The sequence below is a fragment of the Leptonychotes weddellii genome, chromosome 4 (assembly GCF_054177405.1).
Source record: "Leptonychotes weddellii isolate Sample4059 chromosome 4, ASM5417740v2, whole genome shotgun sequence".
NCBI classification, from domain to species: Eukaryota; Metazoa; Chordata; class Mammalia; order Carnivora; family Phocidae; genus Leptonychotes; species Leptonychotes weddellii.
In genome coordinates this window covers 136,239,432-136,265,440 of record NC_138372.1, presented here as the reverse complement: position 1 = coordinate 136,265,440, position 26,009 = coordinate 136,239,432, and the positions used below count along the sequence as shown (strand labels likewise).

Genomic DNA, 26,009 nt, shown 5'->3' with positions numbered 1-26,009 from the left:
TGGAATATGATCATCATAATTTGTTAATTGTGCTTTCCCCATGGTCGATATTTCTGGGTTATTTATTTATTTAAACACAGTGGTGTATGTTTGAAGTAAGAATATCCCAATCCATATTGTTCTATTTTCCCCTGCGAGGGTCATATTTCTTCTGTCAATAACACAAGCTTGGATCTCCTTGAGCCCCAAATTACACTTCCTCATAAGAGATGAAAATGTCACATTTTCCTTGAGATCTTTATTCCACATGACTTTGCTAATGACTAGGGTAAAATTGAGAAGTTCAGGAAAAGGAAATCTCTCCCTCCATCAAAGTGCGTAAACAAACCAAAGGAAAACAGGACGCCAGAAGCTAAAATGTGTAGAGAGTTTAAAATATGTTCCATAGATCTGGAGGATAGCCTAGGTCTATGGTTGGACCTCCTTGCTTGTCCACCCAATTATCCCCACAGTATACAACCATGTCATATGGCCAACACTAACAAAATTTTTTCCACCATTTTGTTGTGGGTTTTTGTCTCTTGGCATTGAGAAGATGTGATGCAAATGCTTTTCCAATCCCTCCAATCTCACCTTGCCCCTTGTTGCCTCAGCACCAACCCTGGCTCATCTGTACCCAGGTATCCCACATTAGCATAGTAATTCACCTCTCTAAGTCCTCATGCATAATATCTTCTTGGTCTAAAACACTTTCCCTACTAGTCCACTTGGAGAACTTTTCCACCTTCAAACCTTGCTAAGATAGCACCTGTATGGAGATTTTTCTGACCTACAGTGTTCTCTCCCTACACACATATTTCTGTGTCCATGTAGCAGATGTGGTTGGTGCCTCACTCATATCTCCTGGGACTCCCCCAGAAGCTGCCTGGAGATTCAGTAATTCCTGTGCATGTCTATGGCTTTATTTCTCAAACATCTGTTTCTCTTGACTTGAGGGCTTTCTCTGACCACAGGAGCACATCATCACCACATGGAGTAGGCCAAAGTGCCAGAAAGTTAATGTCCCAGAAACAACCCTTAACCATTGAGAGGCAGGAATTCACTGATGAACACCCCAGCTTCCTTACTTTACAACAGGACAATTCTGAAGGGTGCTGTCCACCATGTCTCAGAGGGTTCCAAGGAGGTCTGAGCCCCTATTGCCTCCAGTCTTTCCCTACTTTTTAATACACTCTCAATCGGCTTTTTCTCTTTCTCTGTTTCACTCTCTCAGTCCCTCATTGTGCTTCCTTGGATCACCTCTCAAATAAAGGAATGGCACTCAAATCTTTATCACAAGGTTTCTTCTTGGAGAAGAAAACTAAGACAGTCCCATATAAACTTCTGTTATCATGTAACTTCTCCGTGTTTTCTTTCTTTCTTTCTTTCTTTCTTTCTTTCTTTCTTTCTTTCTTTCTTTCTTTCTTTCTGTATGTCTTGGATAATTCCTTCAAGGGCAAGCACTCTCTGTTATTTATCTTTATCCCCAGTGCCTACCAAATGCCTACCCCAGTAAATGAGTGTTGAAGTAAACTGAGGGGGGAAACAGTCTAAGAGGCATGAGGGACCACCTGCAGAAGACCTGGAAGGCTGGATCAGTGAGAGTACAGGAGAGAAGACGAAAAGAACGCGACTGAAAGAAACTGAGCTGTGAGGAAAAAATACATTAATTAATAAGGATTTAAGAGCTCCCAGAAGAAGCAACAACAACAACAACAACAAAATGCATCAACTGAGGGGAATTTTCTAAGCAGACAGAGTGGTATGATAAATAAGTGGAAAGTGAATCCTAGGGTGAGATAGAATCCACACTGGCTTTTGGGTGGCCAAGGAAAGGAGATTCCCAGCTGTATGGAAGGTGTAGACTGGACAGACACAGAGTCAGGTGAAGGGGTGATCTGGCTCCTTTTAAAGAGACACCTTCTTAGATGGTTGAGCCCCAGACTGATGGGTCACATGATATCAAGGTTTAGCCCTCTCAGCACTTGCCACCTGCTTGCATGTAGTTTCTACTCAACAATGAATGCTAACAAGGTGGAAAAAAACACAATTTGCTTTCTAAATGGCTAAGCATGTGCTGGGCTGCAGGTTTATTGTGGAGGAGTCAGCAAAGAGAAGGTAGGGAAGAAAGATGATGCTCTTGATACAAGGTGCCCCAGGTGCCCAGGTGGAGGAAGCAGAAAGCTCCAGGAACAGAGCACTGGGTTTTATTTGGGGTGTGTGTGGGAGGGGTGCACTGTTTCATCACAAGGCTACATCGTTCCTTAATTTTTTTTTCTTTTTATATCTTCTATTTTTTCCCCATTTGTAATGATGGGACCCTAATGAAAAGTCTCAACTGATGTGAATGAACTAAGTATCAGGCCCTATACCAGGGGCTAAGCTTGAAGCTGGCAAAAATATTATCCCTACCCCCAATGAGCTTACAATTTAGCAAGGCTGTATTTGAAGACTTGCTAAATATATTATCTGTATTATAGTACATTTCCAGGAGAGCCCGGAGATACTAATTCCACAGAGGCGACAGGGCAAGCTCAGCACTGGAGGAGAACTGAAGTTGGAGCCAATTTTTGAAGCAAAGCAAGAATTTCATCAAGAAGTGAAGACAGGGAAGGCATTCCAGATATTCATTCATTTGTTTATGTGTTCACTTTCTTTGCTGGATATTTATTGAATTCCTATTATGTGACAGGCATTGGGGAACAATAGTGAATAAGATGACAGTCCTGCCAGTTAGGGAATGCATAGTCCCGTGCTACAAGCTGACAAGAACCAGGCTGTGACCTGATAGTGAGGCAAGGACAAAGCGAGTAATTAACACGTTGTGCTAGGATACATTGGATGGCAAAATATGCTTCCAAGCCTGAAAGACATTAGTAGGGGCAAGAGTCAAGGATGGTGTTCCAGAGGAGAAGACATCCCAACTGAGGCCTGAAGGTTAAGAAGGCATTAGCCAAGTGAGGACTGAAACAGAATATTCTGGGCAAAGGGGCTTTTCTGTGCAAAGGCCCTTTTCTGTGAAAGGGCCCATTTAGGAGTTTAGTGAGAGATGAAGACTGGAGAAGTAAGCTAGGACAGGTCATGAAGGGCTCTTTGAAGGAATTTAGGCTTGATCCCTTTGGCAATGGGAGAGTATTGAGAGGCCTTAAGCATGGGCATGCCATGCTCAGCTCTGAATTTTAGAAAGGTTACTCTGGCTACCAAGTAGAAAATGAATTGGAACAGAGAAAGAGGTAGAGGAAGGAAGACGAGTTGGAAGGTGGCTGCAGCAATCCGAATGAGAGCTAGAGGCCTAGGAATGAGTGGTAATGGTGGGTAGGCATGGGGAGAAGTGACCCAGGTAGCACATGCACATGGCCATAGGCACCAAAGAATGCAGTGGAGCTGAGAGATGCCCATACCGTGGTTACAGCCTAGAGTGAGTGGTAGAAATTGATGGGACTTGGGACCATGCAAATGTTGGTGGACTTCCAGTGCCATGCTAAGTTTGGAATTCACTCTACAGGCAGCAATAAACCATTGACGGATTAAAGGGAAAGAAGAGTGTAACTTGAATATCTCTGAAGGATGGATTGGCAAGAAAGAAAACTGTCGCCACCTTAGAAGTTAATACAATAGTCCAAATGCAAAATTGAAGAGTTTGAGGAGTTTGAAACCTGCATGTAGCAAAAAAGGATCTAAGCTAAAAAAGAAACAACTGACGGGGCACCTGGGTGGCTCAGTCAGTTGAGCGTCTGCCTTCAGCTCAGGTCATGATCCCAGGGTCCTGGAATCGAGCCCCGCATCAGGCTCCCTGCTTAGCGGGGAGCCTGCGTCTCCCTCTCCCTCTGCCCCTCCCCCTACTCATGCTCTCTCTCTCTCTCTCAAATAAATAAACAAATAAATCTTAAAAAAAAAAAAAAGAAATGACTGACTTTTGAAAATTCCATTTTCTTCTACTTTTTTGTCCTATTCAGGCTCTCAGTGGATTGAATGATGCCCACCCACACTGGGGAGAGCAATCTGCTTTACTATGTCCACAAATTCAATTGTTAGTCTCTCCCAGAAACTCTCACAGACACACCCAAAAGTAATATTTAACAAGATATCTGGGCTTCCCATGGCCCATTCACCATCATTCATGGTAAACACTTGGTATTAACCTATTTGCTTACTTACTGTTGTGAAGATTAAATTAAATAATGCATATAAAATTCTCAGCAAAGCGATGGTTCATACAAATTGATAAAGAAATAATAGCTATTACTATTAGTTCTATTATTTTATTATTAATGTTGAAAGTATAAAGTAGTGCTGAGACAATGGCAAGCCAGAGGAGGAATCATGTCGGCAATGTCATGCTGAATGTAGACTTTGATAAAAACACTTTCCAAAAATAAAAGAGAGGAAGAGAGGTTCCTTTTTCATTGTATCTGAGCAGTTGGAGGTAAGAAAGTCAGCCAATTTACTTTGAAATGTTATGATATTATTAAGAAAAACAGGAATCTGGTGAGAATGATTTGATAGCTTTCAAATTCCTCAAATTCTTGTATGGAGTATCCTAAAATTCTTTTAATACATGGGCTATGCTCTCAGTGCAGATCTTTGCAAAAGTCAGTCATTTCTTTCTAGCCTAGATTCTTTTTGTTACATGGAGATTTCAGAGTTTGCCCTTTTGGGGTCCGTGACATGTCAATTGGTTATTTTTTCCCTTTACCTGCAGGCAGAAGTGAGTTTACCCTAAAAAGAAAACAAAGCAGAAAGATGTGCAGTAATTGACATCCCTGGCTCTGCTCAGAAGGCCCTCTGATAGCAGCTCTGCAGCCAACCTTGGGAACAGCCCTCTTGCCATGGAAGTCTAGGCCCTCCAGAGTGATGCTAGGACTGTGACCTGGGCTTTGGGTCGTTCATAACTGAAGGACCTGCAGAGGGATGAGCCTGATAAAGCCTCATCTCCTGCACAGAATATGCAAATACGTAAGAATAAGAGCGTCTCTTCCACTGTATCAGGACAGCTGGAATTTTATGAGCTGACTTTCCAGGTTATGGATGGATGAAGCATTAAATACCCCTCACAGGACCAACTGGTGAGTGAACACCACCCAAGATGGTACTCTAAACTCTATGAGCCTCCCCAGCAGAAAGCAATAAGTAATACATGTGCAATCTTGTGAAATTACTTTCCTTCCCACTCCCCCTGCTTACACATGTTCTCTGAGCACCCAAGAACAAAATAGTGGCCATTAGTCCATGAGTGTTTATTCAGCAAGTGCTGGTGTCCTTAGGAACCTCTCTAGCCCAATACTCTGTTTGATCTTTTCAGAGCTGGCTCCAAGCTGACCCCACAAAGGATCTTATTACTTTTCCAAAGCAATGGGGATCATCATTTAGACATCAGAGTAGAATTATTTGGTTAAAAACAAACAGAGCTATCTGGTTAGAAAAAAGGTTTATTTCCCATTGCTCCCTCTGTCTGGGGGTCTGTTTAAGAATTTAATACCACCTAAGTCTGTTTAAGACCCATGTTGAATAAACAAGACAGAGTTTAAAAATATGTCAATTTTTTGACCCTAAAGTTATCAATGCAATATCAACTTCACATATCTTGATAATAAAATCATCAGGGCATAGGTACTCTTGTTCTTCTTCTCTTTATCTTCTGTTTTTGAAATGCTGTTTTAAATTAGAGAAGACAAATGGGGGTAAGAAGAGCTACAGAGTGAGAACAGGACATCTGGAGAACTGAGCCAATATGAGGGTTCTGAGTCCACCCTCCCTCTTCATGTACCATTTGAACTAACTCGGGAGCACACAGAAGCCTGATGACCATATCTGTGGCTCGTAACTGTGCTTAAAACCACTTTCAGTGGTAGTCTTTGCTAAGAGTTCTTTATATTTCATTTCCTTGATAATTTATGGACCGACCTTATCAGGGGATTTACAGGTTTCAGGAGAAAGCAAACCTGTGATTTAGTTAAGATATCGAGTATATGGAACAATCAGGACTAGCAATAAAGAGAGAGAAAAATTTAGGACATTCTTGGTTAGTGCTAGGAGTTGTACTGTTGGACTTCATAGTGAGGATTCTGTTCAAACATAACCCAGTGCATTGGTACTGAGATTTGTGTTCAATTCTATTAGTCTCATCATGTAATTTTGGGTAAGTAACTTAAACAGAAACATCTTGGATTGGACAGGACATGGTTTCTGGAATCAGGCAGATCTAGGTTTAAATCTTGGCTCTGCTACTTAACTAAATGGTGACCTTGGGTACATTAATTAAGAGCTCTGAGTCAGTTTCCTTGTCAATCAGATGGAGAGGATGATCCTTACCTCACACTGTTTTATGAAGAATAAATGAGATTTGTGTGTAAAATGCCTTCTACTTCCTCTTGTTTTTTTTTTTATCCAGCTTTAAAAGATGAAATATACCTGTGCCTTCTTGTCTAATGATCTTTTGGGAGAATTAGTTAAGATTAGGCAACCCCTAGAAACCAGTTTTGGTGAGTAAAATAAATTAGTTTACAATAAAACCATTATTATTAAGCATTAAGTAGAGCACATGCCCAGGGGCCTGAGGAGAGGGTGGGATTCACAAGCCAATTCTCACCTACCAGACCCTAGGCAAGTTACTCCTCTGGGCGTCAGTATCCCCCAGAACAAAGTGGGGCTGGGTGGAGCAGCAGATTATAGGATCACTGTATGAACACTAAAGCCCTTCCCACCTGTCACAATCTTCGATTCAATGAGTAGCTTTGCAGTTTGTAAAATGTATTCTTATAGGAAAACATGCAAGGACAATTAAAATTTGTCTAAGAGTGACTTTTGTAGCACCTTCCTTCTGTGTGATTAGATACAATTTTCTGATTTCTAAGGCTTTGTGATGGTACGTGAATGCAGATATTCAAATACAATGACTTTGGTGCGTTGATCCATGAAACATACGTCACCAAGTTAAAATTCCCTATTTGACATTATCCAATAGCGAGTCCTTAGCTATTTGTTTCAGTAATTTCTATGCACCAGAGAAATAATACACGTGCATATGCATTTGCAGGGAGAGGGAGCTCTGTTTGCAGTGAATTTCACAAACATTTTAACATCAGAGGAGATGAGCTTTGAAAAAAATCAGTTCTCTTCTCATGAACAAAACTGCAGCTGTGTCAGTGCTTTTATAAGTAGAGTCCAGGGTTGCCTGGGTGGCTCAATCAGTTAGGCTTCTGCCTTCGGCTCAGGTCGTGATCCCAGGGTCCTGGGATCGAGCCCCGCGTCGGGCTCCCTGCTCCGAGGGGAGCCTGCCTCTTCCTCTCCCTCTGACTGCACCTATCCCTGCTTGTGTTCTCTCTCTCTGTCCAATAAAGTCTCAAAAAAAAAAAAAAAGTAGAGTCCAAAAAATTTTGTCAGACTTTTCTTCCTCCTGTCATAAATGGCAAGACTATAACAATTTTTCTCACACTAAACATTCATATTTCAAAGGATTTCTTTCCAAGGGTAAAGCCTACAGCCATATCAACTTCTAGGATAAAGGAGGACACTTTCATTCCTAAGATAAAATGTGCACTGTTCATTATTCAGCAGGAAGCCTAGAGCTGCCTTGCAATGCTGTCCCCAGGGACCATGCCCGGGATGATGCCACAGTGAGACTTTATAATTCGAAGTTTCAACATGGACCTCATTCATGCAAAATTCATTCTTTTCTGAAAACAGCAAAGTGCCAAGGACTCCAAACATTTCTAGAGCTTACACTTAACAAAATGCACATGTATTTCACGATTAAAGCTATACTGTTAAATAGCATTTAAAATTTTATCCTTATTGCTTATGGAAAACCCTCCCAGGTCTATCCTGTTAAAGAATGGAACAGTTGTTGTTTAATAACAACCTACACATTAAAAATTTGGTCAGTTTACCAAGCCTTTACATTTTTGACCACCGACATCATTTTTGTTAACTGAAATAACATCTCTGGGAGGTGTGAGAACTCAGTTTAGGTCCTTCCGTCATGTCAAAAAGAGACCCAAAAAGCTTTAAACTTTCTCAACTTCTTATTGTTTCAATAAGATAATACAGGTGAAAGTCCTAGCACTTATCTACAGTAAAAGTTAGTTATCTTCTCTATGAATAAAAAGCCCCTTTATCTTGCTGATAAACTCCTATAAACACTAAACGCCAAAAAGACATTTCCTTAATGGAGAAGTCAGGTCAATAGGCAAGGGAAAACACAGAAGAGGTCCAGCTGCGGGTGTGCTGAGTTCCTGTTCTTCAACATGCTGCTTGAGCTCTCTGACCACACATCACTCTCACAGTAGGGCATTCCTACCTTTAAGATCCACAGTGCTGAGATTTATTGGGAACTGGGGAATTTGCATCTAAACCGAGGGGCCTCTACCATAACATAGTTGACGTTGAAGAATAGGATTTATAATCCTCTCGAGAACCTTAATTATTTGGCCAGTACCTGCCCTTTCATTAACTGGAATGAAAACTCTGGATGGCTTTGGGAACTCCATGGTAATCATACAGGATATACTGACATCTGGTGGCATTGATTAAGCAAATACTTATGAATTAATAAGCAGGGTTGTGATTAAAATTATTGACCAAAATTGCTCTTAAATACCCAGAACTCCTTCAGAGCTTTTCCAAACTCTGTTTTCAAAGGCTTTGCTTTTCCTCCCATAACATTTATCATCTGGCCTAGTCCATTCATTTAAGCCTTCAGTAAAAAGTTATGTTTTAACTCAAGGTTAATCAATCCTAGATTAATGATGATCGGTGTGAACTGTTGACTAATTTAGGACTTCAATTTTAATAATAAGGTCTCAATTGTAATCAATTTTTATGGGGTTATTGGTTTGAAGGAATACTTTAACATGGAATAAATGTGATCCTTCTACTTTCCTCCTTAGAAGCCAAGAGTGGAGAGCTGCCCACAGTAAAAATGGGGTGTGGTGTGTACAATTTCATGCTACTAAATCATTTGACCTTTCAAAAATGCATCTAATCAAATTGAGGAGAGAATTACCACTGTCTCCTTATTAGCATGACTCTCTCCAGAGTTGTCCATCAAAAGAAGTAAAACAAGAGTTTCCACCCTGCTTTTCAGAGTAAAAAAAATGAAGACAGATTTTGACTTGTCCAAAGTCAGTGACGAATCCATGAATAGAATCCGGGAGTTGCTAAGTCTTGGTTCTTGCCACCTTTTGATGTGTGTTTCCATTTAAGATGAGTGACATGTAGTCAGTTGTCACGGTTTTTAAAAGAGCTCTGTAAGGTCTGGCTTTTGCATCAGATTCTGGACTAAAATCATGTTTAAATTGATTTCCTCTCATCTTTTCCTGGTTTTGATTATTTTTTAAGAGTAGTTGATGGTCTCATGACATGAGCCTTCTATTTTGTATTTTGTGTCTCGTGTTTTGAATTTTATGTGAAATTGTGGGTTTGATCTTTGACCTCTGTTTACTATAATACTGATTTGCCACTAATTTGATAGCAAGCCATAGGGATCTACTGTAAACATGCTGCTCACTTTACACAGCTCTGTTTTACTCTTAAGTGAAGAAATATGTGTGTAGAATATAATTGAGAGACTCTTGCAGAAGTAATAAAAACCACATAAGTTTCCAACTTCCCAGGTAGCACTCAGATTAACATAATCACTTTCTGTGATAGAAGGACCTGGTAAATTGAGAGGAAGTCATCAATGTAAAGAGGTATATAACTTCACATTTCATTCTACCCAGTCGATATACTCATCCCAAAACGGGAGATGTGGCGTAGACCCCACAGCCCTACCTAGCTCACTGGGGTTCTGAACCCAGAGAATGCCGATCACAGGTGTGGTCAGCACAGGAGGTAAGATTAAGCCTAAATCATTCTGTGCACTAATTCTGGGGTGGGCGGTCAGTGCAACTAGGCGGGAAATACACAACACAGAGACATGGTGAAGAAGCATTGCCTATGAGTGAGAACGGCAGAGAGTGGGCATCATTAAGTCTTAGTCAAGCCTCATAAACCCGTAAGGTGATACTTTCATGAATTTTATGTCCCATTTATCAGCTTTCCAAAGGCAACTATGTTTAGTTCTTAATCTGACAACCAAAGAGAGATGAGAAGACTTTGGAAAAGCTCCAAGGAAGGTTTGCCTTGTTGCAGCTGCACCTCTGGGCTCCGTCCAGGAAACCACAGGGCAGCATCAGCCTCCAGAAAGTAGAGATATGGCAAGGTCAGCATTTTGGGAGGAAAACACTATCTTTCTCTTTCCTCCTATTATGCCAACTACCTATGAGTTGCTGGCCTAAAGAAGTAAAAGTTACAAAAGGGTTGTCGTATCAGTGTATATTCCAAGTCTTAATTTCCTCATGGGCTGGTTTATGTTATGCCCAGTTTAAGATCACTCAGCCCTTGGGACTCTGGGCTTCAGCTAAACATGGAGCATCAGTGGCTGTCCTTGGAAAGTCCTTGGAATACTTTCATTCAATAGAAAAGAATTTGCTATTAAAAACACATTTGTGATATTCAACCCAATCTCCTTTTTTTGGTTTCCTCTCTTTTCTCTTAATCATATTCAGAGATAGCATGAGAATGAAATCATTTGTTTGTCTACCAAATATCTATTGGGCCCTGCCTTCTTTGCGCGCTATGCAAGGCATGGTGGAGGAGAAAAGAAATAGAGGCACTCCATAGATGGTCCCTCAAAGAGCATGTAGCTCCACTGGAGACATGGGGCAGTCACTTGGGCAAAGCCTAGGAGCTCTTCGAAAATCTCACTATACCCTGAAAATAATCTAATAAGGCAAGAGGCGCCACAAAGCATGGTAGGATTCTGAGGAAAAGGAACGGTTGTCTACAAAAAGTGTGTGGGTTCAGAGAAGGAGAAAGAGAACACTAAATACTAGAGCTCAGGAAAGGTTTGCTAGCGGAGACAGAAAAAGAACGAGAAACCAAGAGGTGGTATTCCACGAGCCAGGAGCAAAGGCGAAGTAGGCAAACACAGAACATGTTTCGGGAGCAAGTCTAACTTAGAGGAAAGGACCCAAGAATATGTTGCTTGGGGCAGGAGACCTGGGTTCGAGCCCTAACTCAGCCCCTTACTGTTGTGTGACCTTCAGCCTGTCCATTGAGCCAGCTATCCCAAAGCCTGTTTATCCAAAAACTGACAACTACCTCCTCCCTTGACATGCGTGAGGGGTACTGTACAGATCAAATGAGCTAATAGGCATGAAAATACGTTGTGATACCGGCATAAGGGACAGATTAGAGAATGCCTGAAATGCCAGCCAGGCTTGACTTTAATCCTTTAAGTAATAAGAAGTCACTGAACATCTTTGAAGAAGGGAGTGAATGACATGATGAACAAGGTGTAAGGAAGCTAATTCCTTCTCCACCTCCCTCCCGCAGCCGGGCAATCAGTCTCTTTTCTCTGCTGACAATTTTCTGTGATGTCAATTCAACATCTCCTGCAGGTGCGGGGAGGAAAATCCATCCCAGTTCTTGGGAAGGGCTGTACATGCCTTGAAACAATCATGCTGTGTAAATCAAAGGCCTCGCTGCAGCTGAGTCTTCCCATTCACTTGAGCATATCTATTGTTTTTGGAACTTCATCCAATTTATTCACATTTCAAGATGCTTCATACTGTGTTCAGAGCATTCTTGTCCTGTATCACCAAAAAGCATCCTTGCTTTACGATGTGCTGTCTCTGGCTAGGCAGCTCTAAAGATCATTAGCCCTTTTTCCCATTTCTCTGCCTTGCTAAATCCAAACACACTTCTAAGCTCCTATAATCTTTTTAATATTATCCACCTTTTGAGAGGAATAGGTTTGCTTTCTCTTTTATTTGAATATCACTTGAAACACTGCTAAAATTCATGATGTTACCGAGTTTAACTTGGGAATGAGTCATTTTGCAGCAACAAATTAGAAAAGTATTAATTTCCAAGATATCAATCAAATGCAGTTAACTTAAAAAAACAAACTATCCAACTTAGTTTTTCCTTTCTTTGTTTGAAACAACTAAAAGGTTTGAAGAAAATTGAAAGGCAATATCTACAGTCCTTTTTAACCCCCCATGAGTGTTTCTATGATTTTTAGTTCTTACCTGTCTACATGAATGAATGAATGAATGAATGGGAATCACTGGATCTGGAAAAATGTATTTCTTTTTATATCACATCAGCTCATTTAGGAGTGGGCAAACATTTCCTATAATGGGCCAGATAGTAAATCTTTTCAGGTTTGCGGGCCGCGTGGTCTTTGTCACAACTAATCAGTCCTGCCATTGTAGCATGAAAGCAGGGCCATAGACAGTACAGAAATGATGGGTGTGCTTTGCACTGTGGTGGGAATGCAAACTGATGCAGCCACTCATGGAAAACAGTATGGAGGGTCCTCAAAAAATTAAAAAGAGAACTGCCCTACAACCCAGCAATTGCACTATTAGGTATTTATCCAAAGGATACAAAATTGTTGATTTGACGGGACACATGCACTCCAATGTTTATAGCAGCATTATCAACAATAGCCAAATTATGGAAAGAGCCCAAATGTCCATCAACTGACGAATGGATAAAGAAGATGTGGTACACACACACACACACACACACACACACACACACACACACACAATGGAATATTATGCAGCCATCAAAAAGAATGAAATCTTGCCATTTGCAACAATGTGGATGGAACTAGAGGGTATTATGCTACTCGAAATAACTCAGAGAATGACAAGGATCATATGATTTCACTCGTGTGTGGAATTTAAGAAACAAAATAGGTGAACATAGGGGAAGGGAAGGAAAAATAAGATAAAAACAGAGAGGGAGGCAAACCATAAGAGACCGAGGATTGCTGGAGGCTTGCTGGAGGGGGATTGGGAGTGGTGATGATGGCTAGATGGGGGATCGTAATGAAGGAGGGCGCTTGTTGGAATGAGCTGGGTATTTTATGTGGGTGATGGATCTCTGGATTCTACTCCTGAAACCAGTACTACACTATATGTTAACTAACTTGAATTTAAACTAAAAAAAAAAAAAAAAGATGAAAAAAAATGATGGGTGTGGCCGTATTCCAATAAAGTGTTATCTACAAAAACAGGCAATGGGCAGATTTGGCCTTTGCACGGGTCTCATTCATTTGTTCTCAAACTATGTGCATCAGGATAATCTGAGCAATTTGTGACCAAAAAAAATAAGTTGCCCAGACCCCAGATTCTGATACCATGGGTTCAGGCTGAAGCTCAGGTTCCCAAGGTTATTCTGAACTACCAAAGTTTGAGAAACTCTGCTCCTTTTCCTTAAAGAATGCAGCTCCAAAATGTTATGTTAACTACCAAAATTTTGATAAAAGACTCATAAGGGACTCATAAAAGGGAGGTTTAGACAAGAGAATCAAAGTTGGCCCAATGAAAATTAGCATATTTTAAATTGAAAAAATAGAACAATTTCTGCATTTCTAGAAATTTTAGGAACCAATAATTTTGACCCATAATTCTAGCTAACATCAATTTCTATAAATCATCTAAATAGTGGCATTCAAATAAGTTATAGAACTAAAGCTATAGCCAAATAATATTTTGGATTTAGTCCTTAGGGTGTAAATTGAATTGAAACAATTTCAACTGATTTTAAAAGGTTAATCAGCCTTCCAGCCTCTAAAATAGTTTACTACTACTATTATTAAAATTATCACAACCAAAAAATTATTTAATAATAAGAGATTTACAGCCCATAAAATACCCCATTGTTCTAGCATAGCATAGCATCAGTTGATACTTTATAAATCTGGATCCAGACTTTTTCCAAAAGCTTGTTGAAAGCTACTCAGCAAAGCAATGAAAAGATAGAAAATATTTTTTTCCATATAGAAATTGAGAGGAGCATGGGTCCCACCCTGTACAAAAGCATTTCTCATACAAAGAAAAGACACTCAAATTATAAACAGATGGCCAATCATATGACAATCAATTAAAATATATCAGGTGAGGTCTGGTTCCAAATTTGAATTCCATTTTTGTTGGCTAACCCCAAGAGTTTCCTTCACAGTGGGCTGAACTGCTGCGTGGAGCTGTAGGCTCTGGCCACTCCCTGTCCTCCCTCCCTGAATGGCAAGGACAGACTGCTGCATAAGCAAAGAACTTGGCATGGGCGGCGGCTTGCATTGAGCCCATCTGCCAGCTGGTGGTGATGGATGGGGGAGTGAACGAGAGCCCTTCTTGGCTAATAGACGAGTTTCCATTTGGTGCTCTTTTGTTATTCAACCCAAAGCTAATAATTTATATTACCTTATTATTTTCCCTCTTTTGTTCTTTATAGTATGCTGCCTGCCTGACATACTGTACAAATACTAACCATGTTTAAAAAAAAAAAACCAGAGTTCAATTCTCGAGTTTTAACAGTGGATTGATGAGCATATATGCACAAATTGACTCATTTCCCCACACTTCCATTTTGACAAATGACAAAATTACACTTTTTAATATATTTAATAAGACCATAAACAGGTTAATCTAGCTGTAAGGCAGTTGGGTATTAGAACAGAGAAAATTCAATCATCTGATATTTTAAGTTGTTTTTATAAGTGATACAAAGCTGTTTTAAATATGTGGTTAATGATGCAAGACTTTAATGCTTGTATAATTAAGAAATGATTTTTATATTTGCATTTGGCAAATATAAACTAACTTATAAATGCTTAATAACATAGTAATGATCTCTGTATGTGTCCAAATCCTCTTAAACCCAAAGCACCCCCTCCCAATGATGACACATTTAGTACTCTGTTTTTTTTTTTGAAAAGCTGCTAATCCTCAGCTTGTCCTCGCTAAAGTGAATGCTGGTGATCTCACTGGTTTTGTTCAAAGCAAGGTGAACCACACTGAAACCCTTCCTGAAGCCTCTGGTAATGCCTAACAAACAACTCTCAGCCATGAACGATTGTCTGCCACACACCATAACTGCTGATCCTGTTCCAGGGCATGGTCAATAAAACCTATAGTATTCTGGAACTGATTCTTAGAGGTCAAACTTTTAACTGTATTTTCCCCAAAGATAGTGGAATAAAATGTCTTTATGTTTGCTTGATTTAATTTTTCCCCCAAAGAACCAGCATCATGGCTCAAGAATGTTGGTTTACTACCAAAATGATATTTTATCTTAAAGTCACAATACTCTTAAACAATTTGTCCCTCTGGACTGTATTCCCTGTGTCTCTCTTCAGTTTGAAATCAACCCCTGTACTTCTCTCATTTTGTGATCCAAGAAGACGTACATTCATATCATATCCAATATACATTTCCCAGACCTCCACTGTATGACTTTCACTTTTGATATCTAAATTAAACAATGAGTTGCTTATTCACACCTCAGACTTGTAAAGTGGAGGGATCTTTGAGCGGTTTCTTAACTTTCTACATAAAATGCTACAACCTCCTTTAGAATAACATTCTTTTGTTTGTTGAAAACTGTTAGGATGTATCTTTTTTTCTAAAGCTTTTATTTTATTTGAGAGAGAGCGCACACGTGCAGGGGGAAGGGACAGAGGGAGAGGGAGAAGCAGGCTCCCTGCTGAGCAGGGAGTCTGAGGACAGCACGGGGCTCCAGGACTCTGAGATCATGACCTGAGTGACCTGAGTGACCTGAGCCAAAGGCAGACGCTTAACCGACTGAGCCAACCAGGCGCCCCCTAGAGGAAGACTTTGCATATGAATATATACTTTTTCCCTTCTTTTTAGTCTTCTATCAAGTATCAAACTATAGTATATCAACATCTCGTTTGATCTCCTCAGTTCCCAAACAAGAAAAAGGAAACACAAAGATGCTCTTTTGGGGGAATTATGTATTCAATTTTCTCTTCTCCAGATGATGAATCATCATTTTTAAAGTCAAGTATTCTCCCTCCACTATTGTATCTCCCGAAATCCTGTTCATCCTCCGACACTTGACTCAAGTCCTACACACTCAGTAGTGTTCTCAAACTTCCTCAAACCAGGCAGCTACACTCTTTCTGACTTGATCTATTTCTGACAGTATATTAGCCGCAGACTAGCCTTCAGTTGTTCTCTCATGCGTTCATGCTGGGGGTTTTTTGTTGTTTTTTTTTTAAATTTTTTATTGTTATATTATTCACCATACATTACATCATTAGTTTTTGATGTAGTGTTCCATGATTCATTGTCTGCATATAACACCCAGTGCTCCATGCAGAACATGCCCTCTTTAATACCCATCACCAGGCTAACCCATCCTCCCACCCCCTCCCCTCTAGAACCCTCAGTTTGTTTTTCAGAGTCCATCGTCTCTCATGGTTCATCTCCCCCTCCGATTTCCCCCCTCCATTCTTCCACTTTCATGCTGTTCTTTGTGGCTTGCCCAGTCACATAACTGGTAAGCTCCTATAAGGAAATGGGATGCCATGGCTGCCCCTCCAAGTTCTAGGATCTTTCTCTCCACATCATGCATCTCCTTGAACATTGTCACTCTTTACTCAGAAGAAGGAAGAGGTTGTTCTCTCCCCCAAAGGACTGTAACTTAGTATTTTGTGTGCTGTCAAACTATTTTGTCTCCATAAGTTATACTCTTCCAACTGGTTCTCTACTCCTTGGATTTCTCCTTCTCTATCTCCTTCAGGGACTCCTCATCCTCTTATTGCTCTTTCCAGTTTTGAAGTTCCCTAAAGTTTATCTTCAGTCACCTTCTTCTTTTGTGTTCTCTACATTAGTGACTTCACGTATACCCCTGAGTTCAGCAACTGCTCAAGTGTAGGTTACTTAGCTCAAGTCTCTAGCCCTATAGTTTCTTAAGTTCCACTATTATAATTTCTGGTACCTGTTTAACATCTGCAGCATGTTGTTGTTTTTTTTTTAAATGATCTCATCAGTTTTCCTCTATCAGCTCTTCCTCCTACCCTACCAAGCTCTCCCCAGAGAGAATCTCAAAATTTTCTTTCTCCTGTATCCCCACTCCAATCTCTAAACAAATCGTAGAGTTCTGTCTTCCTCTTCCATTTCTAGTGGTATCTCCTTCATTCAGGGCCTCTTCATCCTGCTTCTAGAACAAGTACAATAGATATATGACTCTTCTTCTCACTTCCCATCTCTCTGCCCCAATCCTTCCTACATGTTGCTTAAAGCCATGGAATAAATGATGCCAAAGCAGAGGAGGCAAAGCTAGGCAAGTACCTTGACGTTAAACAGATGGAAAACCAATATTTCAAGACCAAGGCAGAATAGATCAATAGATCAATATTTTTAAACTATCAGAAAATATAGGTGGAAGAGAAGGGAGAGAGAGAGAGACCCTGAAGGGATATCCTGAAAGGCAAGTAGAAGTAAGGAGGGACCAAATACCGAAGAGGTCAAAGAGGATATTTATCTTTCATATATTCTACTTCCTTCCCCTCTATCTTCTTATCATATCACCAACAAGAAATAATATTTACATTAAAGCAAAATAAAAAATTGATAGCCAGTTCATTTTAATTTTTACAATTAATTGCAACTGTCAGAATAATGAGTCTCAAGAGACTTGACAGAGTAGGAAGTCAGAGCAGTATTAAATAGGATATAAACCTAGATCCTGGGAATGTACCAAAGTGTTCTTTTTACAGGAGCAATTTTTACTACTGTATCAGGCTCAACACAATCTCCTTTCTCAGGTTGTATTGTATGTAATAATCCACCAATGCTGAAGAAAAAGTGTTAGATTTTATTAACCTCGGGTACGCATTTAGACTTTATCAGAAAAAAACCAATGAAATCAAACACATTGCATCCTTGAAACAAAGTGTTTCTCATTAGACCACACCTCAAAATTATTTGCAACTGAATCAAGAAAAGACAGAATAACCAACCATTAAAAACTCCTGGGTACATTTAGTCTCCAACCAAAGGTAATCAGCACTGAGGACGATTTATAATGAAAGCATCTTTATTTAGAACAGATTTTTGCCAACTGTGGTTTCCAACCCATTAGTGAGTTGTGAAACCAATTTAGTGGGGGTGTGATCAACATTTTTAAATTTACTTTTTATTTATTTTTATCCCTTTTTTTCTTTTTAAAAATTTTTATTTAAATTCTAGTTAGTTAACATACAGTGTAATATTAGTTTCAGGAGTAGAATTCAGTGACTCATCACTTACATACAACACCCAGTGCTCATCACAAGTGCCCTCCTTAACACCCATCCCCCACCTAGCCCATCCCCCACCCTCCATCAACTCTCAGGTTTTTTTTTATCCTTAAGAGTCTCATATGGTTTGTTTCCCTCTTTCTCTCTTTTTCCCCCATCCCATATGTTCATTTGTTTTGTTTCTTAAATTCCACACGAGTGAAATCAGATCAACACTTTTTTAAAAATATGAAACACAATAACATAAAAATGTTAGAACGCATCACAAATTACAAGGATATTATTTCATGAAACCTGTATTTCAGTAAATATATTTGCATATATGTATGCACACCTTCTTGTGTGTTACAGTCGAAAAGGGTTGAAAAATTTAGGGCAGTGTAATATGCTTCCTGCCACTTAAAAACAATAGCAGCCAGTTCCATCAGATGATAATGCCTTCCATTATCCTAGCTATTCCAGAAGACGCTGCTTTAAAAAGATCCCCTGCCCTCTGCTTGCCGCTCCCCCCCTTGCTTGTGCTCTCTCTCTCTCTGTCAAATAAATAAGAAAATAAAATCTTTAAAAACAAAAAATCCCCTGTCTCCTCAGCAGCACCTTCAGTGCATTCTTATACCTGTGATTCTCAAAGTACTGTCCATGAACCCCTGGAGGTCCCTGAGAGCCTTTCAGAGAGTCTACAAGTTCAAAACTATTTCATTGCACGACTCGAACATGATCTGCCTTTTCAGTGTGCTGATACTTGCATTGAGGAAGCAAGGACAAGCTGGCTGAAGCTGCTTGAAGTGTATAAGGCACTGCCATGCCTTGCAGATTTTTCTTAAAATGCCAATTCCACTCAACAGTGACCTTGATGAAGCAGTAAAAAGTATTCATTTTATTAAATATTTACCCTTGAGCACATACCATTTTAATATTCTGTGTGAGGAAGTGGGAAGTTGTTACAAAGACCTGGACGCATACCGATTATGATGGTTGTCTCAAGGAAAATCATTTGTGCGGTGAGCTGAACTAGCTGCTTTTCGGTGGAAAGGCATTTTTACTTGAAAAAGCCATGCTTATTCAGATGTCGGTATTTGGCAGACATTGTCTCTAAAATGAACAAAGTGAGAATATCACTTCAAGGAAAACAACTGAAAGCATTTATTGCCAATAATAAAATTCCAGCTTTATAGCAAAAATGAAAATTTTAGAAAACTTGACAGTATACCAACACTTAAAGAATTTTAGGATGAAATCAGTGGTGATATTGATAAAAGTGAGTGTTCGATATTGTATAATGAAATGTTTGGAACATTCGGAAGATCTGCATAACTCAGTGAACCAATAGTTTCCAAAGGATCAATGCATGATGCAAGTACAAGACAGACCATTGGATTTTAAAGTGATGGGGTGCAAAAAGTCACGGACACAGTTTTAGAATCCACCAACGTTGAAGAAACTAACCTTTAGGACACTATCACTTGCTGAGTTCTGGTGTCAAATCAAAAGGGAAGATCCAATTATCTAAAAGGGTTCTTAACATATTTCTCCCTCTTCCAGTTACATATTTGTGTGAGGCCAAATTTTCTTCACCTCCTTCAACCAAAACGATGTATCACATCAGATTGGATGCAGAAGCAGATAGGGAGCTACAGCTGTTTTCCATGAAGCTAGACATTAAAGAGATTTCTAAAAAATGCAAAACAATGCCACTCTTCTCACCTCTTCTCATTAAAAGTCTCTTATCTATGTTATTATGCAACGGACTTCTTAGTTTCAGTGAATAAAATAAATTTAAATTTTTTTCCTGGCTTTAATTTCTAAATACAATAAACACTGGTAAATATAACACACATAAACAAAGCTCTCTGGGGCCCTCAGTGATTTTTAAAAGTAGAAAGGACCCTGAGACCAAAATGTTTGAAAACCACTATCCTGGACCTTATTTTATTCCTCTTTCAAAAACCACCAAATCCAAACATATGAATGTATATTTGAGCTTCTGAGTCAATAATCAATTATACAGCTTAAGACCAGCTTGCTAACAGCTACGGACTGGGGATATTCAAAGCCATGTCTAGATTTAAAAAATGAATTTCCTAACTGAAGAATATTTAATGTACATGTCATATAGTAGGTAAGGTTCACATAGGGCTTCCAATAAAACCCTTAATGTTCTCTCTCCTGCTGATCTTGATTTTAAAGTGTTTGCTTTTTTTTTTTTAAAGATTTTATTTATTTATTTGAGAGAGAGCACATGAGAGGGGGGAGGGTCAGAGGGAGAAGCAGACTCCCTGCCGAGCAGGGAGCCCGATGCAGGACTCGATCCAGGGACTCCAGGATCATGACCTGAGCCGAAGGCAGTCGCTTAACCAGCTGAGCCACCCAGGCGCCCTAAAGTGTTTGCTTTTGATTACTATATTATCAAGCTGGGTATCATGTAAAAACATAACCTTTATTCATTAGTAGAAGCCACAATTCTAATCTGGCACTTTAAATTCCTCATCTTACCTGAGCTGTGTATCAAACATGATGCCAAATGCCTGTCACCGTGCTCCGAACATCAAGAGTTTTCTTGATGAAATGCTGTTCGAGAACCCTTGCCCCCAACTGTCTCCAGAACACCCCAGAACAGACGTTATCCTGCAATGAAGGTTTGTATGAAATCAACATGACTTAATTACACTCATCATACTGAAAATCAAATTCTATGCCAATGATACATGGCACTTGGAGCTTATTTTACAAACATTAACTAATTAATCTGCAAAACATCCCTGAGAGGCAAGGCATAATGATATATGAGCTGACAACCTAATTATGTCTAATTATTCATAAGATTTCTCCCTTCCAAGTGTTTTCTATTGCCAGTTCAGAGAAACAGGCCTGCTACGTGCTTAAATCAGATGTGGAAATCAGCTATCACTTACTACATCCAGAATTCTCTTGCTACAGAGTGCCCACATTTCCTTTTAGAACAGATCATCCTGCACCATTTTCCACTGGAACAGTTCATTAGAAACCCCAGAGCTCCCAAAGTTTCATCTAGTGCTGAACTCACAGTTCTAGATCTTAAATGGCATTCTTTGCTCCTTTCTTTCCCCCAGGCAATTTTGGTCATTATCCCAATTGCTCTGACCAGTTTTGCTCTACTGTCCTTTCTTCTCACAGCATCTTTTTCCACTGTAAAGACGCTCGGAGACACAGGGCCAATCATCCATGCACTTTCTTTCCTCCAAATTTTGTCAGCAGGAGGCCAACACTGCCTTCTCTGGGCTATCATTTCTGTCACCTCCTTGACTCGAACACTTCTGCGGTTTCCTCAAGCTCTCTGCATTCCCTCATTTCTCATCCCGCTTGAAATTAGGCAGCTTTGTTCCATCTGATAATTCCATTTCGGCTTCTAAATTTTCTCTTTAACAGCAAGTTGGGCCTTGAAAGTCAATGCCATATGTTTAAAAAACATTGCTAGAAGACATATTTGTGAAGTGGGATGTTACCATTTGTGGGGGGAGGGAGGTATTATACAATTCTGAAAATGCATAGATTATCTCAGGAATGGGAAATAACAATTCTTATGAGAGCTGTATTAGGGTTCTCCAGAGAAACAGAACCAATGGTGGGTGTGTGTGTGTGTGTGTGTCTGTGTGTGTGCGCGTGCACGCGCAGAGGGAAGGAGAAATAGACTTATTTAAGGAATTGGCTCACACGATTGTGGAAAGCAGTAAATCCAAAATCTGCAGGGTAGGAGGGCAAGAAATTCTAGCAAGAGCCGAGATTGTAGTCTTGAGTCCGGAGGCAGAATTTCCCTTTCTTGGGGGGAATTTCAATCTTTGCTCTCAAGGCCTTCAGCTATTCGGATGAGGCCCATCCAGGTTATGGAGGATACTCTCCTCAAAGTCTACTGATGTAAATGTTAACTGCAACTAAAAAATACCTTCACTAAATAAAATCTTAAAAAAAAAAAAAAAAATACCTTCACGGCCACATCTAGACTAGTGTTTGACCAAACAGCTGGGCATCATAACCTAGCCAAGCTGACACATAAAATTAGCCTCACAATGTTTCAGAAAGCATTTCAGGCAACTGTATTTTTCATCTTTGTGACTTTATGAGCTAGCAAAATACCTCCTATACGAGGTGCTCACTATTCAGTGGCCAAATAAATAAATGTGTGTTGGACTTGTGTTTCTAATAAAATTATAATCTTGAGGGGTGATATTTATCTTGCATTTCCTATAACTATGGAAATCATTTGGCCCAAATTTTCCAGGGTAGTACTGATTTCAAATCTCTGTCCCCATTGTCACACCTGTGTCCTCATTTTTAATTGTGGAAAACATGGTCACCATCCCTCTAACAAGTAGTTTCATGCAGAACACAGTCCTTAAGTCTCACTAAATAGTGACTGATTAAAATGGAATTTCCAGTCAGTGGACATTTTGCTTAAAATATGACAAAATACAACTGGGGGAAATTATCATTTCTCTTCTCATTTATTCATGAGACACAAAGTGCAGTCTAGTTCTTGTGTTTTAAATTTTCCATGTCCAGTACAGGGTGTGGTTATAATGAATTGCCGAGCCAATATGAAGTAAGATACTTGGTAATCAAGGGCAAGTTTAAACAGTGTTGAACATTTTTTTAGGGTGAGTGAACATGCAGGTAATGTATCCAGGAAAGAGCTTGTGTAGAAAGGGAGGGACGCAATTAGACAAATAAAAATCCCTGTTTATGTGTTCTCTGTGCTGGTAATATGACCTTACAATTTCAGGAGGAAGGTTGATGATTTTTTTTTTAAGATATAAGAAGACAGTAGAATCAAAAAAATAAATAAAACATTTTTTCCAAAAACAAAACAAAACATTTTTTCCAATAAAAATTGCTTGGGGCATTTCTGGACTGCTGGAATTATTTTCCTACTTTATAATCTGATGTTTTTTAAAACTGCTGGTTTGTTCCAAAATGATATCTCAAAGGAGTATAAATTATACCACTTGGAGTTTGGATAGCCCTGGTGAAAATTTAAAGCTATTATAGAAAAATGAGTGATGAATTATCTTCAAGGAAGCCAGAAAGTGCTTGAACCAAAAGCCTTCAGATATTCAGTCAAAAAATTAGTAAGATTTAGTGATGGCTTGGGTACAGGGGTGAAGATATAAATGGGGATGGAAGATGTTTTAGCTGTGGTAGGAGACTGGAACTATGCTGATCTCATTATGAGAGACAGAGAAATTAGGGTAGAGAACCAGTTTGTAATATTTAGCAGAGGAGTAAAGGTGATGAGTGATTTGGAGCATGCTGAATTTAAGTGGAACATGGACATACCCTGTAAACAGCAAGCAGATCAGAACCAGAGCCGAGTTCCCAGGATCTTTACAATAGAATTTAAATAAAGCCCTATTAACCGTGGTTAATCCCTTGCCTCCCTGACATCTACCCAAACTACAAGTGTACTCTTCCTGGACTCCAGCTGGATGGGGTGATGTGCGGGCCCCCTACTTTGAACCTTCTGGGACATCTGATTGTTCTCTCCTTACCTAGAATGTTCTCTTTCTTTCTCCAGCTCCATACCCAATAACCCCATACTCCAATTTTAACTCAAACTTCAGATTTTACTTTAGATGTTGCTTCCCTGATTGCCCCCTTACACACACACACACACACACACACACACACACACACACACTACTGTGTTAGCTTTGTTGCCCTCCTATGAGCTTCCAGAGTACTTAGTATTTATTCTCCCCATTATACTATAAGACCTTGGTTTTCGCCCTCCCATCCAACTCAAGTTTAACATTCCCAGGGGCAGGCACTGCATTTTTCCTACTCATTACTATATTCCTAACTCCATTACACATTGTAGGCACTCACTAAATTAAATGAACAAAGGAATTACCAGAGAGGGTTAGGTATAGGGCAGATTGCAGTGTTTTAAAGCTCTCCAAAGGCATGACTGAGAAAAGAGGATGATAGTTGATGGTTGATGATAGTTGATATTTCAAATAACAAGCTTGGAAGTGCTTTGAACAATTAATTCCCTGTTGTAGATGTATATCTCCTGGAAGGGGTGTTGAGGTTATGATGGTGTATTCTGATGTGGTCTTTCCAGTGAGACATGGAAGATCAGAGCACACCCATGTGGGTAGTGGGTGTATCTTCTAAGAAGCCCGAAGCCTTTCTCTAGAGCACCCTCCTGGAAAATCAGTGGGTGCTCAGACAGGAAGTGGAACTAAGGGGGTGGGCTTGAGGGTGTGTGGGAGAGGCTTGATCATGCATTCTTGATCTGGAGCCATGCCTTCCAATATAGGGGCCACTGGACACATGAGGTTATTGAGCACTTGAAATATGCTATCTGAATAGAGATACGCAGCAAGTGTAAAATCCATACCAGGTTTCACACTTAATACAAAAAATATTAAATAATTTTGATTTTGATTTTGATTGTGTATTGAAATGATAATACTTTGGATATAGTGGGTTAAATAAAGTACATTATTAAAATTAACTTCACTTATTTTTTTTAACCTTTTTTTAACAAGGCTACTAAGACTTTTAAAATTCTGTATGTGGCTTACATTATATTTCTTTTGGACAGCACTGGTCTAGAGTGAAGAGGAGGTCTCGACATCTCCGAATGTCCTCTTGGGTGAAGTTGTGAAGACAGCAGATGGAATAGACCTGAAGGCCTGAAAACTAAGCCAGGTCTTGTAAAAGCAGAATGACTTATGAGCATCCCTTGCTTGTTTCCACTATCGGTAAAGGCTTTCTTTCTGGTGCCTGAGTGTGCCAGGCACCATGCAGGTATTGAAGCTATAGGATAAGCCAGGTGGAGAGAGTCCTGCACTCGCGAAGCATGCTGTCCAGCTCCATGATTCAGTCCCTCTCTCAGTCTGGAGACTTTCCTTCCACTAAGCCATCCTTGGAGGAAAGCCAGCAGGGGAAGGAAGCACAGCAGTTACTATTACTTTTGTTTGTTTGTGGTTGTGATTAAATTTGTTGGATGTTTACTCTGTCCTGTGCAGGCTCAGTGAATGCCTTATCTTGCTGAATCTTCATTCATAAGTCTACAAAGCGGGAACTATTCTGAGTCCCTGTTAAGAGGAAGAAACTGAGGCTTGAGGAAGTAGAATCACTCGCCCAAGGTACACAGCTGGTTAGGGATAAAGCCCAGACTGAAACTCAGATCTGCCTTGATCCAGTTCCCCCTGCCAACTACTGTGTAACACTATACTTCACAGCCCCACAGGTGACGGCCACAGTGCGCCTCCGGCTTGTGGATATTTACTATTTGTAGGCACCGTCCTAAGGACCTGATACTTACAGATTTAATCCTCGCAGTTACCCTAAGGAGTGTGGTTCTTCTTCTTATTATTCTCATTTTATAAATGAGGAAACTGAGTCCCAGGAAAGTGAAGTAACTGGTTCAAGATCATATAGTTACTGAATTGTGGCATTATTTGAATCTTGGTTCTCCTACATATAAAGTTGTCTAAATATTCCATCTCTCTAAAATGCCCATAAAAGATTTTTTAATAATGTGTCTGGTAGGGGCACCTGGGTGGCTCAGTCGATTGAACCTCTGACTCGTGATTTCGGCTCAGGTCATGATCTCAGGGTCCTGGGACTGAGCCCTGCAGCAGGCTCCACACTCAGCGGGGAGTCTGCTGGAGATTCTCTCTCCCTCTTCTTGTGTTCCTCCCCCCACCCCCCACTCATGCTCTCTCTCTCAAATGAATAATACATCTTTTAAAAAACGTGTCTGGTAGGTAAAATCAAACCCTCTTTGATTAGAGACCATTATCTCAAGACATTTTAGGGAGAGGAACTAGTACCTTCTAGAGCTGCCCTTTCCTCCCCTAAGTAGCCAGGGGAGAAAAACACTATCTGATATAATTCGAGGAAGATACAATTCCTCCTAGACTCATCCGTCAGAGTT

The 26,009-nt window shown here is 39.9% G+C and overlaps 1 long non-coding RNA gene across 1 annotated transcript; it reads left to right on the top strand.

Annotated features, from left to right (window-relative positions):
• The first annotated feature begins 4,253 nt into the window (after positions 1 to 4,253).
• Positions 4,254 to 25,083, top strand: LOC145721146 (uncharacterized). The gene is made up of 2 exons (XR_014144611.1): positions 4,254 to 5,045; positions 24,669 to 25,083. It is a non-coding gene; the product is annotated as an uncharacterized LOC145721146 (long non-coding RNA).
• The last annotated feature ends 926 nt before the right edge of the window (positions 25,084 to 26,009 follow it).